Here is a 7089-nt window from a genome sequence, read left to right on the forward strand (position 1 = left end):
TTGCCCGAAATGTTGATTTCCTTGCTCCCCGGATGCTGCCTGGCCTACTGCGCTTTTCCAGCACCACTCTAATCTAGATTCTGATCTCCAGCATCTGCAGTCCTCACTTTTGCCTAGATACCATTCATCATTCTGCTGTTATCTCCAGTTGTTCCCCGTTGCATCTCTCAGCCACTATAACCCCCTGCCCAATGTCAATTAATTGCGCTTCTAACAGAATACTTGCCAATAATCTGAACAGGGAGAAAGTGAGGACTGCAGATGCTGTCGAGTGTGTGGTGCTGGAAAAGCACAGCAGGTCAGGCAGCATCCGAGGAGCAGGAGAATCGACATTTCGGGCATAAACCTGATGAAGGTTTTTCCAGCACTCGACAATGATCTAAACAGTCCTTGTAGAATAATAGTTTATATTTGCAAAACAGTCCACACCTTTTTGAACCCATCTGTCCGTGTGCTGTCAGCATCGCTTCCCTGACCCTGACATTACGCTGTGGGATATTAATAGACAGACGATTAAAACATTTTGTCTCTTTGTTGGTGGAGGCGTTAATTCTCAAGACTGCAGGCGAATCGACTCGATTAAAATCCACAGAGAACTTGAGACAAACCTGCTCATATCCTGCAGCATGCAATCTATATCGAGTCATAGAGATGTAAAGCACGGAAACAGCCGCTTCGGTATATTGTACCTTTTGTACCCGAGAGCAAAGTCCATCAAGACTCGATCTTTCATTCCTAAAGTTTGTTCCACCAGCCAGTGTGATCTTGAACTGTGCTGTCATGACCAGCACCGAATGCACTGGTATCAAATTCTCCAGTCATTTTAACCCTCAGTAAGCTTGCAGACACAGGGATTTGATACCCACAGTAAGCATCAATAAATTCGAATGTAGTGTTATTTTCAGGCTTTAAAGCGACATTTCAATCCCTTATTACATTTTAATTGCGCTCGTATCATTTTATTCCTCTGCTGACCCCTGGCAAGAAAGCGATGAGTTCACGTGTACCAAAATCTTCACCCAGCCTCCGGACGGATTTTGGATACAGTGAGTGCACAACTCCTGTGTGCATCCCGTCGTTTGGTAAGTGACATATGATTTTATAAATTGCACTGCAAATGGGACCATGCTGATGTCTGTGCTCCACTCAAGCCTCATTCCGATCAATTATCTTCCAGATAATTTCCACTTATAAACGGAGAGCTTACAACTAACCATTGAATATGGGAATTGGAGCACTCTGCAGAAAACGAATTACATTCGAATGCTAAGAGAAGACTGTTTAATCAGCCACAGATTCATTAACGGAGCGTAAAGGAAGGTGAACTCCGTGTTGAGCGTGGGTTTCCAGTCGCAAATGCCTAAGGTACACATATTCGGGAAATATTTTTTAAATTCCTTTATGATGCTATAAGCAGTTATTGATTTGGTCAGAGTTAAATTTCAAATGCATTATTGCTGACACCACCATCAAAGGTTGCCAGAACGGAATATTTGATCTTCATAACCAGCTACATTTCTCCAAATGTCCAAAGCTGATTACGGTCGTTGTCATGGAAACACTGCTGCTTACAAAATAACCGCGGGGTGGGTGGGGGATCCTTACAGAAAGTATAACTCAGGAAGATGAGGATATTGGGGGACGATTGTCGGAGTCTAGTGTACATAATGCCACACTATCTACATAAACCGAATCAACAGTTGTCCGTTCAGAAGGATGTACTAAATTATTAGCTGAATTGACGATGCAAAGTTTTTGTCAGGCAGATTGCAGAGACTGAAATCTGAGATGGAATCGGATCTTTCCCTACATACAAGGGGAAAAAAAAATGAAAACCATCTCGCAAATGCCCTCTAAGTGCGGTGACTAACACCGCTGTTAAAAACATTATTACCAGCCTGCCCCCGTCTCCCCTCCCCGTATCGGCATTTCTCTGTGTCTGTCCATCACTTCGTGAACCGCGAAAAAAAAACGCATCTCGTCAACTTTCGTGTCGGTCTTCGGGTCTTATAGTGTGTACAAATGGGTGATCACACCGCGACTCGGTCGGTGACTTGTCAGTCAAACCGGAACGTGGTGGTGGCTTTGCGCCTGCTCCCGGCACCAGAGGGGTATAACAGTAATCACTTCACGGTCACATTGACAAGCTGTGAACACCGTCTGCCTGATGCATCGCTAACCAACAAGGCCGGTCAGCCAGGGCTCTTCCAATCTTCTTGGAAAACTATAACTATGTGAGCTTCCAGCTGCATGTATTTGATGCTCGGTATTGTGTGGGCTTTAATATATACGGACGGGAGTGGGGGCGATGTATTTCTGGATATCCAAGCAATTAGAAAGGTTTAATGTTCTCCTGCGGGCGAAACAGGTACATGTGCAAAGTCCGCATCTCTGCTGGTCTTTGATGAAGTGGACACCTGATCGCCCGGTAGTTTGTTAATTTTTGCAAAAGTTCTGTATGCATATTATGCTGAACATGTTCGAACTCCAGCGCATGTGTTACCATTTAGAAATGTGTTCACTTGTACCAGCGATTCACGAGCAAAAAAAAAGTTAATTAGGAAGACGGGGCTTCACAGGAAGTCGCCTAGACTTGGAGCTATCTCATTCTTATATTGGCAAAAATGCAAGGCTGTATCTGAAAAGGGATAGGCACAGATCGGGTTGGGATTACGTTGATCACCTCTCACTTTTGCATTAATGTCTCTGGTCAAAGTTATTTAAAGATGAATCGTATTGTGTTGGTTGAATGCAGGTTTCAATTTCTCCTAATGTATGAATGGTATTGTTTTCAATAGTCGACATACAGTCTGCCGATAGAGAATACTTGCTGCCTAAGTGATGAACTGATTGATATAAGGTGTAATTTGAAATTGAAGTAATTCAAACACTGCTCAGGGTTGAACAAGGAAATGGCTGATCTTATTAATGGTAATTCGAGTATGTCTGATGGGAACATTTCATCCTCTGCATGATCTTTGTATATTAAGTATTTCATTGAATCTCTTCTTTAACAAGTCGCCCTTTCTACATATTCTTTTGTGACACGACAAACCTATTGAAGCAATAAGATAAGCACACAGGAAATAAACGTCAATTTATCAACCAGCTTCATCTTTTCGGGCAGAGAGGAAATTAATTTATCAACCATTGTTCTGCCCTCGTTCTAATTAATCTGCCACATTTTGTTTTAACTTCGCTAATTTAACTATCTATTCCCACCCTGGGCATCTGTCTTCTAAAAATCAGACAGCACCAGGTTAGAGTCCAATAGGTTTATTTTTTAACTTTGTCCACTCCAGTCCAACACCGGCACCTCCACATCATTTCTCATTCTATTTCCACATTTTAATTGATTCTTCTAGCACTTCCTTGGCAAAGGAATTTTTGACTCAGTCCTCATTGAACTCAATGCAGTTTGACTTTGTGATGAGTAGACGTAAGGGCTGTAAGGTTAGCAAATGTTTAGCAGGAGCGGTCATTAGAATTTCTCACAAACCGACTTTTTAAATATTCAATTGGGTCCGATGCTGTTTGTACCAAACTGTGCGGCTGAGAGCGTAAATTGTACGGTAAGTGCAGAAAATCCCGAACTAATGGAGCTCGAAATTGTTCTTTTCCACCCACTCTTCATATGGACAGAATCACTGTTTGGACTTTGTGGATAGATGTCATGGATAAAGATGGTATTTTACCATCTTAGTTCCTTAGGACTATAAGCATAGTCATTGGCCTGTGTAGATATATCTAGACATCTGGTTAATTTATGAATTAACCAGTAAGGGAATCAAGGGTTACGGGGAAAACCGCAGGAAAGTGGAGTTGAGGGTTATCAGATCAATTTTAAAAGGGAAACTGTCCCCAGCCGAACGACTGTGATTAAAGTGGATATTGTAGGAGGAAGATAGTAACAAATATTCAGGGTCTCTTTGGCTCCAACTCCAATATCATGTAACAAGATGTGATTCTATAATTTTGTTTGTTTTAATGAAATATCATTTCCTGATTTGTAGCTGGACATAATAAGCATCAAAATTGGGCATTGATTTTATTTAATGAAGTTGTGCATTTTACTGTAGGTTTTGGTTATTAATTGAAATGTCTCACCCGAGGCTAATGTTAGTGGTTAAAACCCATATAACTATTTCAGAACGCCACTCCCAACAATTTATAAGTTCGCTGATCAAACTATCTGCAACATGTGGAGTTGACTACTGTGGGTAGATTGTTATCATTTATGACTTATGTAACAACTTTTGACAAATCCTGCTTTTTTCTACACTTAGCAGAAGCTCCTGTATACATACAATGCTAACTTCTGAGTGAACTTCAGCCTCAAGAAAACTTTGATTGCTTTTCAAAAATATACATTATTCATTAAATTTGTAAATGTATGATGCAAAAATTTCAACTTGAAAATTATAAGCAATGCTACACAGAGAGTATGTTCAAACTTCAAGTGCTTCTATACAATTTCAATAGATTCAACATTTACAAATGTACTTATTAGTGCAGAAATTGAACTTTCAATCCAACCATTTTGTCTTGCTATTTATACAGAAGCTTCACAGAGCCTCATCCTATTCCATCTGCTACAACCCATGCTTTGTTAATGATATGAAAATTGATAGAGTCTAAAGAATGCTTTATTATTAAATATTATTTCTCATTCCTAAGGATATAGCAAAAACAATTCAGTACAATGGATAAAAAATTCACATAAATCTTTCTTGTGTGCATCAGGAATAAACAAAAACACACTGAAATAAGAACATTGCAACTTTCTATATCTTTCATTGCCATTTATTCATGATTAGAAGTCAGAATTAAGATTTCTGAAGACGATTACCTTCAGTTACCATCAGTGATCATTATTGTTGCTTTGCTATTCTTCTCCAGAACATTATTCAAATGAGAGAAATAAACTGACAAACATTCCCAATGTCTGTATCAACTCATTGAACTAATAGTGCTTCATTTGGGCTAATAGGGAATTTGCTATTAAGTTCCACATACTCATTAATAAGGTACATGCAATGCAAACAGCATTGTTCTGTTGGGACCATTACAGAAACTGGGCAAATAAAAGAAATTCACAATCCCACTTAGTTTTATCTTATCAAATGATTTTCTTTCTAGTTGTTGTGATTTTGAGGGAAGGCGATGTATTCCTTCTTTGAAAACTCAACTTCTTTTGAATCAGAATTCCATTAATCGAATCCACTTTGTGACTGGGTGGTCTGTTTCGTTAATGTGAAAGATCCAACCAGTCTCTCATGGTGTTGCTCAAGTTAAGTCAGATGACGCAGTGCTTTCATTGGTGTGTTTTGTATTTTATAATATGAAAGTTGATGTCATTGAAGTGACTTGTTTGTTTAGGTCAAAAGGCTAATCCATGTAGATTCTGAGATGAACTGAGGCTAATTGCTGTGACTGAGAAGAACTGGACTGCACACTCCAAGAAGCTTTTGAATTTCAAGCGGCATATCTTAAACAATGTATAAAATTTCTGCATTTTCTCTTCATAGTACTCTTTTACACTTTGAAATGAGCATTTCACAAATGTGTTTGGATATAAATTAGAATTAAGAATATGTATCTATACATGGAAAGAAAAAATAATTAGTTTTTGTGCATATGGCATGATTTTAACTTGTTTGCTGAACCAAACCATGGGTTGAATTTTGAAATGATAACACCAGCTAAAACAACAAGATGTGTAAGGGATTGAGAATTTGTGAAAATTGGCAGTAGGTTTTGCCATGGCCCAGTTGGATTAGAGCGGCTCAAGTGAAACTGGATTCCTTACGATGCATCAAGCACAATGGCACAGAGGAGACCTGGGAAGGCTGCCTCCTATGCATCTTACTCGTATTTGGAACACTGACTGTGAGATTTGAGGGATGGCGGTGATATAATCCCTATGGTTGAAAGGCACAGATAATTTTTTGTGGAAGTGACTGAGATATCAGCAGCATGCATGAAAGATCATAAGACATAGGAGCAGAAGTAAGCCATTGAGCCCATCAAGTCTGCTTCCGATGAGATTGTGGCTGATCTGATAATCCTCAACTCCACTTTCCTGCGGTTTCCCCGTAACCCTTGATTCCCTTACTGGTTAAAAATCTATCTGTCTCAGCTTTGAATATACTTAATGACTCATGTTCTCTTTAACCATGAGGCAGTGCACCGGTCTCAAGAGGATAGGAGTGGCCCGTCACACTCTGATTTCATCAGTACTCTCCTGGACAGCACTTCTCAGAACAACTCACCTAACAGCACCGTGCATTTCTCTCTCTTTCCAAGTTCCTCTGGACTTCCCTATCTGAGCAGTCAACATTTACCCCCCTCCTTCATCCTATTTCCCACCATCACCCATACCTCACACCCACTCAGCATAAATATTGTTCCTTGCATTGCACACAATACAAACCTCATGCTCATAAAGTGCTTATTTTTGTTTTTGCAGGAGAAAAGCTTGCAAAACTTTGGAGAAAGACAGAAACCCAACAGGGAATAGGGAATGTGGTGGACAAAAAAAGACCTTCCAATGACAGACATAGAACATAGAACACTACAGCGCAGTACAGGCCCTTCGGCCCTCGATGTTGCGGTGCCTTGTCATACTAATCTGAAGCCCATCCCACCTACACTATTCTATGTACGTCCATATGCTTGTCCAATGACGACTTAAATGCACTTAAACTTGGCGAATCTACTACCGATGCAGGCAAAGCATTCCATACCCTTACTACTCTCTGAGTAAAGAAACTACCTCTGACATCTGCCTTATACCTATCTCCCCTTACTTTAAAGTTATGTCCCCTCGTGTTTGCCGTCCCCATACTTGGAAAAAGGCTCTCCCTGTCCACCCTATCTAACCCTCTGATTATCTTGTATGTCTCTATTAAGTCACCTCTCAACCTGCTTCTCTTTAACAGGAACAGCCTCAAGGCCCTCAGCCTCTCCTCGTAAGACATTCCTTCCATACCAGGCAACATCCTAGTAAATCTCCTTTGCACCCTTTCCAAAGCTTCCACATCCTTCTTATAATGCGGTGACCAGAACCGTACACAATACTCCAAGTGC

General features: G+C 40.3%; 1 protein-coding gene across 2 annotated transcripts in view; it reads left to right on the forward strand.

Moving 5' to 3' along the window:
• The first annotated feature begins 690 nt into the window (after positions 1-690).
• Positions 691-7089, forward strand: part of htr1fa (5-hydroxytryptamine (serotonin) receptor 1Fa) — a 134030-nt gene continuing 127631 nt past the window's right edge. The window contains exons 1-2 of one of the 2 annotated variants that reach the window (XM_043701187.1): positions 691-1082; positions 1178-1365. The gene's annotated coding sequence lies outside the window, so the exon portion shown is untranslated. Of the gene's footprint in view, positions 1083-1177; positions 1366-1598; positions 2235-7089 lie in introns of those variants that run through there. The other variant, XM_043701186.1, reaches the window with a different exon arrangement.

This window comes from Chiloscyllium plagiosum, chromosome 12 (genome assembly GCF_004010195.1).
Source record: "Chiloscyllium plagiosum isolate BGI_BamShark_2017 chromosome 12, ASM401019v2, whole genome shotgun sequence".
Classification (NCBI taxonomy): domain Eukaryota; kingdom Metazoa; phylum Chordata; class Chondrichthyes; order Orectolobiformes; family Hemiscylliidae; genus Chiloscyllium; species Chiloscyllium plagiosum.